At 45.5% G+C, this 12,293-nt stretch overlaps 1 protein-coding gene across 3 annotated transcripts in view; it reads right to left on the reverse strand.

Annotated features, from left to right (window-relative positions):
* The window catches only part of STAT1 (signal transducer and activator of transcription 1), a 997,040-nt gene that overhangs the window by 173,341 nt on the left and 811,406 nt on the right, over nucleotides 1-12,293 (reverse strand). The window lies entirely within an intron of this gene.

Genomic DNA, 12,293 nt, shown 5'->3' on the forward strand with positions numbered 1-12,293 from the left:
TTGACTGTGGGCCAAAGGACAAAATAAATAAGGACACATGGCTCTGGTCAGACAAGTACATATAAGTGACTGAACCAAACTTTATGGCATGTGAAAAGTGGGGATTGGCGGGATGGAACACTAGTCCAAATAGTTGGGGATATACTCCAACAGGAGCCACCTCTAGAATTAACAAAGGGGAAAACCTATTGCAGAGAATGACACTCATAAAAGCAATCCCATCTGATAACTGCAGGTATGATAGATGTAACCCTCTGTTCCTATCAATTAGAAATCCCACTCAAGAAGATTCAGGGACTTATGTTCTAGGAGCAGTGGTAGAGGGCAAAGATCCCATAGGTCAGTTCAAGATAATGGTAATAGGAAAGGATACACAGGCAAATCCTACCCCTCTGCCAATATTTGGTGTTAAATACTTGGGCAATCTTAAATACGAAGATAAGTTAGCCATCGAGACTGGGTTCTCCGATACCAACTTATGGGTAGAAATGGTACGTTATACAGCCCTTTCCCAGGATAAATCTGACTGTATTGCCTGTGCTGCAGCTCGTCCCCATTTAGGAACTGTACCTTTTCCATTAGATGATATCACTGATCCTGAAGGTCTCAAGTGCATCCTTAATTAAAGTGTATTTGAGGGGACTGCATGTTAGAAAGCCCCACAAAGCACCCCATTTCAGAAACTGCACCCCCCAAACTCTGCAAAAGCACATCCAAAAAAAAGTTTTTTAACCCTTTAGGAGAGTCACAGAAATAAAAGTTAAGTGTGCAAGAAATTTGAAAATTTTAATTTTCTGTGCAGATTTTATTGTAATCCCAATTACAAATGCATCCCAATATTGATTGCCCCGTTTCTGCAGTTTATAGAAATACCCCATATGTGGCCCTATTGCATTGTTTGACGCAACCACAAGCCTCAGATATAAAGGAGCACCTAGTGAATTTAAACGCCTCCGTTATATTTGGTCATTTTTGACTGTACCACTTCAGCTTGGCAGAGGCTCTGGGGTTCCAAAACATAAAAAACACCCCTAAAGGGACACCATTTAGAAAACTACACCCCTCAAGGAATGTAACAAGGGGTGCAGTGAGCATCTGGACCCAGCAGGTGCTTCACAAATTTTCAGAACAATGTGGCGTGAAAAAAGAAATTTTTTTTTTTTACACTAAAACGTTGTTCTAGCCTTCAATTTTTCATTTTCACAAAGGGATAAAAGGAAAAAAAAAACACAAAGCGTGTAGCGCAGTTTCTCCCGAGTACAGAAATACCCCACATGTGGAGATAAAGTGCCAAGCGGGCGCAGGACAAGCCTCCAAAGGGAAGGAGCGCCAATTGGCTTTTGGAAGCTGAATTTCACTGGAATGGATTTCAAGGGCCATGTTGCATTTACAGAGCCCTAGTGCTGCCAAGACACTTGAAACCCCCCACAAGTGACCCCATTCTGGAAACTACACCCCTCAAGGAATCTAACAAGGGGTGCAGTGAGCATATGGACCCCACTGGTGATGGGCACAAATCTGGAACAATGTTACGTGAAAGGGAAATTTTTCATTTTTTCACTTTCACGGCACAAATGTGCCCATCATCAAGGGGTCCATATCCTCACTGCACCCCTTGTTAGATTGCTTGAGGGGTGTAGTTTCCAGAATGGGGGTCACATGTGGGGGGTTTCCAGTGTTTTGGCAGCACGAGGGCTCTGTAAATGCGACATGGCTTTCATCATCCTTTCTGGCCGAATCCAGCCTCCAAAATCCAAATGGCGCTCCTACCCTTCGGAGGCTTGCCCTGCTCCCACATGGCGCTTTATGTCCACATGTGGGGTATTTATGGACTCGGGGGAAATTGCTCTACACATTTTGTGTGTTTTTTTCTCTTTTAACCCCTTGTAAAAAATGAAAAATTTAAGGCTAAACCAACATTATAGTGTAAAAAATGTAATATTTCATTTTCACGCCACATTGTTCCATATTTGTGCCCGTCACCAGTGGGGTCCATATGCTCAGTACACCCCTTGTTACATTCCTTGAGGGGTGTAGTTTCCATAATGGGGTCACTTGTGGGGGGTTTTAACGGTCTTGGCAACACAGGGGCCTTTTAAATGCAACATGGCCCTCGAAATCCATTCCATTCCAAATCCAGCCTCCAAAAACCAAATGGTGCTCCTTCCCTTTGGAGGCTTACTCTGCACCCGCATGGCGCTTTATGTCCACATATGGGGTATTTTCCTACTCAGGGGAAATTGCTCTACACATTTTGTGTTTTTTTTTATCTTTTAACCCCTTGTGAAAATGAAAAAAATCAAGACAAGATCAATGATTTAGTGTAAAAATTAAGCATTTTTTACTCTAAATGTTGGTGTAGCCTTGATTTTCCCATTTCCACAAGAGGTTAAAAAAGAAAATGAACACAAAACGTGTAGAGTAATTTCCCCTGAGTACGAAAACACCCCACATGTGGACATTATGTGCCATATGGGCACAGGGCAAGCGACCAAAGGGACAGAACGCCATTTAGAGGCTGGAATGGAGGATGGAGGCCATGTCGCAATTACAAAGCTCCTGTGCTGCCAGAACAGTAGAAACCCCTGACCCCTGTCTGGAAACTACACCCCATAAGAAATCTAACAAGGGGTGCAGTGAGCATATGGACCCCACTAGTGACGGGCAAATTTGTCAAACATGTGCCAGGAAAATAAAAAATACATTTTTTTTCATTTTCACGTCCCAAATGTGGCCGTCACCAGGGGGCCATATCCCTGCTGCCCCCCTTGTTAGATTCCTTATGGGGTGTAGTTTCCAGAATGGGGTCACTTGTGGGGGGTTTCTACTGTCCTGGCCGCACAGAGGCTTTGTAATTGCATCATGGTATCCTCTAATGGGAATGGCGGCCATACCTATTTAGCTGGGGAAAAGGGACCATTCTAATTTATTTGGGGGTATTAGGCCAATTATTAGTTTATAAGGTTGAAAATGACAGGTGTCCATCAAATTCAACCTGTGTTGATCCAGAGGAAGGCAAAAAGGCAGACGACAGTAGCCTCATCACAGGGGAAAAATTCCTTCCTGACTCCATAATGGCAATCAGAATAATCCCTGGATCAACGTGACCCCTGAAATAGGAATAAGGGACAGAATTTAGATCATGTAGAAACCCAATGACGTGTGGTGCGCCTTGAAGCGATCCTGTATGCATAGGCCAGGGTGATCAGGACAGATATCACACTGGAACATGGTGTCCTTCCTGATCCCCCTGTTACGCCACACTCTGCACTTCTTCTGGGGTCTCCTGTTTTCCAGTGTGCGGGACGTCACCTGGAAAATGTTGCCCTGGTGCGATACGGGGTCCTTCATATCCAGAAGCGCTGGGTCCGCTTCATGGCTGCTAATTATTAGGGCTTTATTACTGCTTCTGATATTTCTGGATCGTGCCGCAAGCTACAGTAACTCAGGCAGCGAGGGACTGGAAGAGGGGGGTGCTGGTATAAAAGTTATCCCCGTATAGGTGCTAACCTTTATCCAGCAGTGGATGATCTCCCCACTAACTCTGATGATGGGGGGGGGGGGGCATCTGGGGGCTGGATTCAGGCATCCCTTCCTTCATACACTCTAAGGGTACGTGCACACTGCGGAATCGCGACAGATAACCCTTCACGCATTCCGCAGCTGGCACCCACCGGCGGGCTGATGCGGGCGTGCGTCTCCGTCCGTGTCATAGACTCCATTCTACGCACAGGCAGATTCCGCTCTCCGTCCCGTGATGCTGTCAAGGGAATTGCAGAACAACTAGGCTCCACCTCAATAATGGCTTGGCAAAACAGACCGGCCCTCGACATGATTTTAGCTGAAAAAGGAGGGGTCTGCAAGATGTTCGGAGCTTCGTGTTGCACATTCATTTCCAACAACACTGCCCCTGATGGAAGCATCACAAAGGCATTAAAAGGACTCACAGCTTTTTTAGAGGAACTGGCTGAGAACTCTGGAATTGATAATGCTTTTATGTCATGGCTTGAAAAATGGTTTGGAAGCTGGTCCAATGTAGTAGCCAACCTAGTTATCACACTTATTGTTTTTGTAATATTAAGCCTTATATGTTGTTGTGTCATTCCTTGTTTCAGGAAACTTGCCTTACACACATTCAACACATCAGTGACCTCAAACACCATGTATATGAATAGTAACCCTATCAAAGACAGAGACCATTATGATCAATTATTTCAAGAGCGCAACTCTGCCCTTAAACAAACTAATAATCTTTGATAATTGCGGGGCTGTTAGGACAATGGGAAGGCGATACCAAATAGGATTGTGGGGGGACCTGGTGAAGAAATAGGAAAGTCCAGCTCTGCGTCATTTAGAGCGAGGGTATGCACCTCACTTCGCCTTCTCTCATTGATCCTACAGTCCGCAAAAAGGAGGGAGTTTTGAGAGATATAGTCTGAAAAATATCTATATGTATATATATACTCAGGTATAGCTCGTACTGCCATATGGTAATCATTATATATATTTGAATGTGTCTTTGTTTCTATATAAGACTTGGGAGGGGGGGGGATATGAGTGGTCTTGGGTTTCAGATAACTTAGGAACTCATCAGCATAAGACACTCCCGAGTAGGCAAATAGCCAATTGTGCCAGTATTAACCAATGATGTAACCACCCTTTTCCTGTACGTCATAACTAGTATAAGAACTGTTGTTTGTGTAATAAAGCAGAACCTTTTTGCTTTGATACCAATTGCTATTGGTGTCCGTGTAAATCTGTATGAGCGCTCATACTATTATTTGATATAATTTGGATACCGCACAAAGAGGAAGAAATCGCTATTAGTGCGATAACAACGGCTATGGGTCCTTTCATATAGGCTAATTATTGGTAACAAGCATAACTCTGTGACAGACCTTGAAATAGATTTATTCAAGTTTGTTAGGAGATTGAATCTCCATAAGTTCTTTGTTAACAGACGTAACTCCACCCCTAATAGTGAACCAAGGGAGGGAGAAATTGCATGCCATTGTGAATGTTCTGGGATAAATATCTATACAGTGGTACCTCGGCTCTCGATCTTAATTGGTTCAGGAAGGCAGTTTGAGAACAGAGCAGTCTGAGAACCAAGCAATGTTTTCCCATAGGAAATAATGTAAATGTGTTTAATTGGTTCCAGCACCCACCAATAATTACCTACAATACTCATTTATGACATTGAAAAGTGCTCAGTTCAATCCCTACAGTACAGAACAGCACAATACTGTACAGTACATTTTAAACAAGAAACATTCAACAAAACCAGCAATTACAGTACAGTAGTCACTAACTCTCCACCTATCCTTTACTGTATAGTGCCCCTCCATTTGAGAACCAAGCAGCTTGACAACCAAGGTACCACTGTGCTAATTTTGAAGCTGAAGACAGGGAAGTGGTGGAGATGTTAGTTGATTTAGCAGGAGATGATGTAATGCATACTGTCTGTACTGATATTTGTTGGTGGTGTGAAATCAAAATTCTGTCCATCCAATTAGGCAATACATTGGATGTTTTTACTAAGGCTGTCACGAATGATATCTGATCCCTTATATATCCTGAACCCCCAAAGAATCTTACAGCCTGAGAAAAAAAGAGCCTTGAAGTGGCTTAACCACTTAACAACATCGGGCGTAAGTGTACGCCCCCGCAGGGTGGGCCTTAACGCAAACAGGCGTACACTTACACCCGATGTTTAATGTATAGCAGGCCATCCCTTCTTGTCGGCACGGGGGGTGAGTAACCCCCCCCCCCCCCCCCCGTGCTGACGATCGCTGCTATATGCTGATCAATACAGATCAGCATATAGCAGCTAAATTCAGCTTTCCGGGTCATCGGTGACCCGGAAAGCAATGGCGATTGGTGCTGTCCGAGACAGCACCAATCACCATCAGTGTCTGGGGAAAAGATGGCCCCGATGCAACCCCCACAATCGTCGTGATAGGCCGGCTAGTACCGGCCGGCCCATCATGGCGATCAAACTGTTAAAAAACAGTGTCCCCGGATTCTGCACCCCTCAGATAGGTAGCTGAGGGGTGCAGAACAGGTATGTATAGTGTAGGTGCACTATACTCACCTGTTCTGGGCGTCCGGAGTGAAGATCTTTGGTCCGCGGCGTCCTCGCATCTTCGTCGGGTTGCTTCCGGGTTTAGTCGGGTCCAGCGTAGTCTAACTTCGGAAATCTTCGGAAATGTTCGGCTCTTTGGGCTTCGGCGGACCTCGGAAGTCTTCGTCGCTCTACTGTCCTCTGTCCTCTACTGATCAGTTGCTTTGGGTTAAAAAGTTCCCCCCCCCCCTCCAATTTTTTTTTTTCCTTTTCATGCGCCCTAACGCTGCTGATCAGCAACTCCTCCTTTTTGGCGTAGGGGCGTTTTTCCCCCCTATATCCTACCGCCACTGGCTGCTGATAAGTGCCACACATAAGTGCGGCATTTATCAGCAGCTCCTTTCTTGGCATAGGGATATTTTTTCTTACTGTCAAAAAAACGTAAAAAACACTACATTAGACCACACTACATGAAATAAAGTTTTACACTACACTACATTACACATTTACATACCCCATATACCAATCCCCGTATAAAGATGGCCCCCAGGGTGTTTCCGGTGGTGGACGCATACATTAATATTGCCTCCGACACCGAAACAGCCCATGAGGATGAATGGGGGGGGATCCTTTTTCCCTCCATTCATTCTCATCCTCGTCACCCAGTGACGTGTCTGGGGGTAGCGTAGCGTCCGCTGCCCCCCAGACATGTCTTTAGGCTATGTTCACACTGCGTATGTTTCCGTCCGTAGTGTGAACTGCGAATATACGCACGTAGTTTTGAGGTTGATGCGTTCACTTGAAAGTATATGATATACGCCCGCACAGTGCACACTACGTATGAGCTTATGGCCGGATCGTATACGGCGCCGTGAAAAATGAACAAGAACATTGTTTGAGGACGGAAATGTTGAAACTAACGGCTGTGGATTTCCATGAAGTCCCGTACGAAGTAGTTATTTCAGCCAAATTGAATTTGATTTTTCGATCCAAAAGGTTCTGTGTGGTTTACGGGGCTGGGTGAAAATTTCCAAGTAAATGACCTGCCTCAGATCGCTTCGAAACGAGCTAGGGAAGCATAACTGTACTACGGGCGTATGTTCGCAGTTCGTACGCATCCGGCCGCATGTCAACACGTTCATTCTTTGGACAAAGGGCGGAATCCGCCCGTGCATAGAATGGAGTGTGACACGAGCGGAGACGCGCGCCTCCATCAGTCCGCCAGCGGCTGCCAGCTGCGGAATGCACAAAGGGTTATCCTTCGCCATTTTGCAGTGTGCACGTACCCCTAGAGTGTATGAAGGAAGGGACATCCGAATCCTGCCTGCCCCCCCCCCATCCTCCGAGTTAGTGGGGAGATCGTTTGGGAACTGATCTTCCCACTGCTGGATAAAGGTTACCACCTGTACGGGGATAACTTTTATACCAGCACCCCCTCTTCCGGTCCCTCGATGCCCGAGCTACTGTAGCTTGCGGCACGATCCGAAAATATCAGAAGCAGTAATTAGAGCCCTAATATTTAGCAGCCAGGGAGCGGACCCAGTGCATATAAAGGACCTCGTATCGCACCAGGAAAACATTTTCCAGGTGACGTCCCTCACACTGGAAAACAGGAGACCCCAGAAGAAGTGCAGAGTGTGGCATAACGGAAGGACGCCATTTTCCAGTGTGACACCTGTCCTGATCACCCCGGCCTCTGCATACAGGATCGCTTCAAGGCGTACCACACGTCATTGGAGTTCCACATTTTCTAAATTCTGTCCCTTATTCCTATTCCAGGGGTCACGTTGATCCAGGGATTATTCTGATTGCCATTATGGAGTGGGGAAGGAATTTTCTCTGGATTCCTCTGGATCAAGACAGGTTGAATTTGATGGACACCTGTCCTTTTCAACCTTATAAACTAATAATTGGCATAATACCCCCAAATTAATTAAAATTGTCCCTTTTCCCCAGCTAAATAGGTATGGCCGCCATTCCCATTAGAGGATGCCATGATGCAATTACAAAGCCTCTGTGCGGCCAGGACAGTAGAAACCCCCCACAAGTGACCCCATTCTGGAAACTACACCCCGTAAGGAATCTAACAAGGGGGGCAGCGGGGATATGGCCCCCTGGTGACGGACACATTCGTGCCGTGAAAATGAAAATTTTTTTATTTTCACGGCACATGTTCTACATATGTGCCCGTTACCAGTGGGGTCCATATGCTCACTGCACCCCTTGTTAGATTCCTTATGGGGTGTAGTTTCCAGAATGGGGTCACTCGTGGGGGGTTCCCACTGTCCTGGAAGCACAGGAGCATTGTAATTGCGACATGGCCTCCATCCTCCATTCCAGCCTCTAAATGGCGCTCTGTCCATTTGGTGGCTTGCCCTGTGCCCATATGGCACATTATGTCCACATGTGAGGTTTTTTCGTACTCGGGGGAAAATACCCCACACATTTTACATTCATTTTCTTTTTTAACCCCTTATGGAAATTGAAAAAAATCAAGGCTAGACCAACATTTAGTGTAAAAAATGTTTAATTTTTACACTAAATTATTGATCTTGTCTTGATTTTTTCATTTTCACAAGGGGTTAAAAGATAAAAAAAAAACACAAAATGTGTAGAGCAATTTCCCCAAAGTACAAAAATACCCCACATGTGGACTTAAGGTGACATGCGGGTGCAGGGTAAGTTTCCAAAGGGAAGGAACGCCATTTGGCTTTTGGAGGCTGGATTTGGCTGGAATGGATTTCGAGGGCCTTGTTGGATTTGAAAGGCCTCTGTGTTGCCAAGACCGTTGAGACCCCCCACAACTGACCCCATTATGGAAACTACACCCCTCAGGGAATGTAACAAGGGGTGTAGTGAGCATATGGACCCCACTGGTGACGGACACAAATGTGGAACAATTGGGCGTGGAAATAAAATATATCATTTTTTACACTATAATGTTGGTTTAGCCTTAAATTTTTCATTTTCACAAGGGGTTAAAAGATAAAAAAAAACCCACAAAATGTGTAGAGCAATGTAGAGTCCTTAAATACCCCACTTGTGGACATAAAGCGCCATGTGGGTGCAGGGCAAGCCTCCGAATGAAAGGAGCACCATTTGGATTTTGGAGTCTGGATTTGGCTAGAATGGATGATGAACGCCATGTCGCATTTACAGAGCCCTCGTGCTGCCAAAACACTAAAAAAAAACCCCACAAGTGACCACATTCTGGAAACTACACCCCTCAAGGAATCTAACAAGGGGTGCAATGAGGATATGGACCTCTTGATGACGGGCACATTTGTGAAGTGAAAGTGAAAAAATGAAAGTTTTCATTTGTTTCATTTTCATTTGTGTTTCAGTTTCATTTGTGCCCGTCACCAGCGGGGTCCATATGCTCACTGCACCTTTTGATAGATTCCTTGAGGAATGTAGTTTCCAGAATGGGGTCACTTGTGGGGGGTTTCCAGTGTTTTGGCAGCACGAGGGCTCTGCAAATGCGACATGGCTCATGAAATCCATTCCAGCGAAATCCAGCTTCCAAAAGCCAATTGGCGCTCCTTCCCTTTGGAGGCTCTTCCTGCGCCCGCTTGATACTTTATGTCCACATGTGGGGTATTTCTGTACTCGGGAGAAACTGCGCTACACGTTTGTTTGTTTTTCTTTTATCACCTTGTAAAAATGAAAAAATGAAGGCTAGAACAACGTTTTAATGTAAAAAATAGAATTTTTCCTTTTTTACGCCACATTGTACTGAAAATCTGTAAAGCACCTGTGGGGTCCAAATGCTCACCACATGCCTTGTTACATTCCTCAAGGGGTGTAGTTTTCTAAATGGTGTCCCTTTAGGGGTGTTTTTTATGTTTTGGCACCCCAGAGCCTCTGCCAAGCTGAAGTGGTACAGTCAAAAATGACCAAATAAAACGGAGGCATTGAAATTCACTAGGCGCTCCTTTATATCTGAGGCTTGTGGTTGCGTCAAATAGCGCAATAGGGCCACATATGGGGTATTTCTTTAAACTGCAGAAACAGGGCTATCAATATTGGGGTGCATTTCTCTGCTAATAGGTTTATCATTATGAAAGATATTGGATTACAATAAAATCTCTGCACAGAAAATTAAAATTTTCTAAATTCTTACACACTTAGCTTTTATTTCTGTGACTCCCCTAAAGGGTTAAAAAACTTTCTGGATGTGCTTTTGCAGAGTTTGGGGGTGCAGTTTCTGAAATGGGGTGCTTTGTGGGGCTTTCTAACATACAGTACCCTCAAATACACTTTTAGGCTACGTTCACACTACGTAAGTTTCTGGCCGTAGCGCGCTCCGTGAATAAGCGGCCGGAGATTTACGTAGTTTGCGTACAATGAAAAGTATACGATCTACGGAGGCACAGTTCACACTACGTACAAACTTACGCCCGGATCGTATGCGGCGCCGTAAAAAATGAACCAGACCATTGTTTCGGGACGGAAATGCTGTAACTTACGCCCGTAGCGTAACATGCAGTCCTGTACGCAGTGGTAATTTCTTCTTTTTTACACATTTTTTTTGTGCCAATCCAAAAGGTTCTGTGGGGTGTCCGGGGCTAGGCGAAGCTTTCCAAGTAAAAGACCGCTGTCAGATCGGTACGTACGCCGCTCGGGAAGCGTACGTAGCTTATGGGCGTAAGTTCGCGGACCGTACGTAGCCGGCCGCAACTTGCATAAATCCCGGCCGGAGTTTTCACACGTAGTGCAGCCAGACATATACGTAGTGTGAACATAGCCTAAACCTGAACAGGTCCCTAAAAATATCTGATTTTGAAATTTTACTGAAAATTTGGAAATTTTCTGCTAATGTTTTAAGCTTTCTATTGTCTAAAAAAATGAAAGATAGTTTAATAAATGCCGCCATCATAAAGTAGACATGTTGCTAATGCTATTTAATATATAATTTATGTGGCACTAGAAAATGTACCCGGCGCTGCCCGGGTATAAAGTATCAGTGTCCTGTATACCTGCAGGGTCGTATTTAGCATTAGGCACCCATGGTCTGGTGTGTAGGGTAGCACCTTGCAGAGGGGCAGTACCCTCCTGTTCAGACTTGCCAGAAAATCTGGTGTCTTTTCGAGGGGGGTATGGCGGTATTGGTCTGGTATAGCGGTGTTTTTCAGTCACAGTATGGCGGTATTGGTCAGGTCTGGTATGGCAGTGTTATTCAGTCACAGTGTGTCGGTATTGGTCATGTCTGGTATGGCGGTGTTATCCAGTCACAGTATGGCGGTATTGGTCATGTCTGGTATGGCGGTTTTATCCAGTCACAGTATGGCGGTATTGGTCAGGTCTGGTGTGGCTGTGTTATCCAGTCACAGTATGGCGGTATTGGTCAGGTCTGGTATGGCAGTGTTATTCAGTAAAGTGTGTCGGTATTGGTCATGTCTGGTATGGCGGTGTTATCCAGTCACAGTATGGCGGTATTGGTCAGGTTTGGTGTGGCGGTGTTCTCCAGTCACAGTATGGCGGTATTGGTCAGGTCTGGTATAGTGGTGTTATCCAGTCACAGTATGGCGGTATTGGTCAGGTGTGGTATGGCAGTGTTATCCAGTCACAGTTTGGCAGTATTGGTCAGGTGTGGTATGACAGTGTTATCCAGTGACAGTATGGCGGTATTGGTCAGGTCTGGTGTGGCAGTGTTACCCAGTCACAGTATGGCGGTATTGGTCAGGTCTGGTATGACAGTGTTATCCAGCACAGTATGGCGGTATTGGTCAGGTCTGGTGTGGCAGTGTTACCCAGTCACAGTGTGGCGGTATTGGTCAGGTCTGGTATGGCAGTGTTCTCCAGTCACAGTGTGGCGGTATTGGTCAGGTCTGGTATGGCAGTGTTATCCAGTCACAGTATGGCGGTATTGGTCAGGTCTGGTATGGAGGTGTTACCCAGTCACAGTGTGGCAATATTGGTCAGGTGTGTTATGACAGTGTTATCCAGCACAGTATGGCGGTATTGGTCAGGTCTGGTATGGCAGTGTTATCCAGTCACAGTATGGTTGTATTGGTCAGGTCTGGTATGGCAGTGTTATCCAGTCACAGTGTGGCGGTATTGGTCAGGTCTGGTATGGCAGTGTTATCCAGTCACAGTGTGGCGGTATTGGTCAGGTCTGGTATGGAGGTGTTACCCAGTCACAGTGTGGCGGTATTGGTCAGGTCTGGTATGGCAGTGTTATCCAGTCACAGTATGGCGGTATTGGTCAGGTCTGGTGTGGCAGTGT

This window comes from Dendropsophus ebraccatus, chromosome 9 (genome assembly GCF_027789765.1).
Source record: "Dendropsophus ebraccatus isolate aDenEbr1 chromosome 9, aDenEbr1.pat, whole genome shotgun sequence".
NCBI classification, from domain to species: domain Eukaryota; kingdom Metazoa; phylum Chordata; class Amphibia; order Anura; family Hylidae; genus Dendropsophus; species Dendropsophus ebraccatus.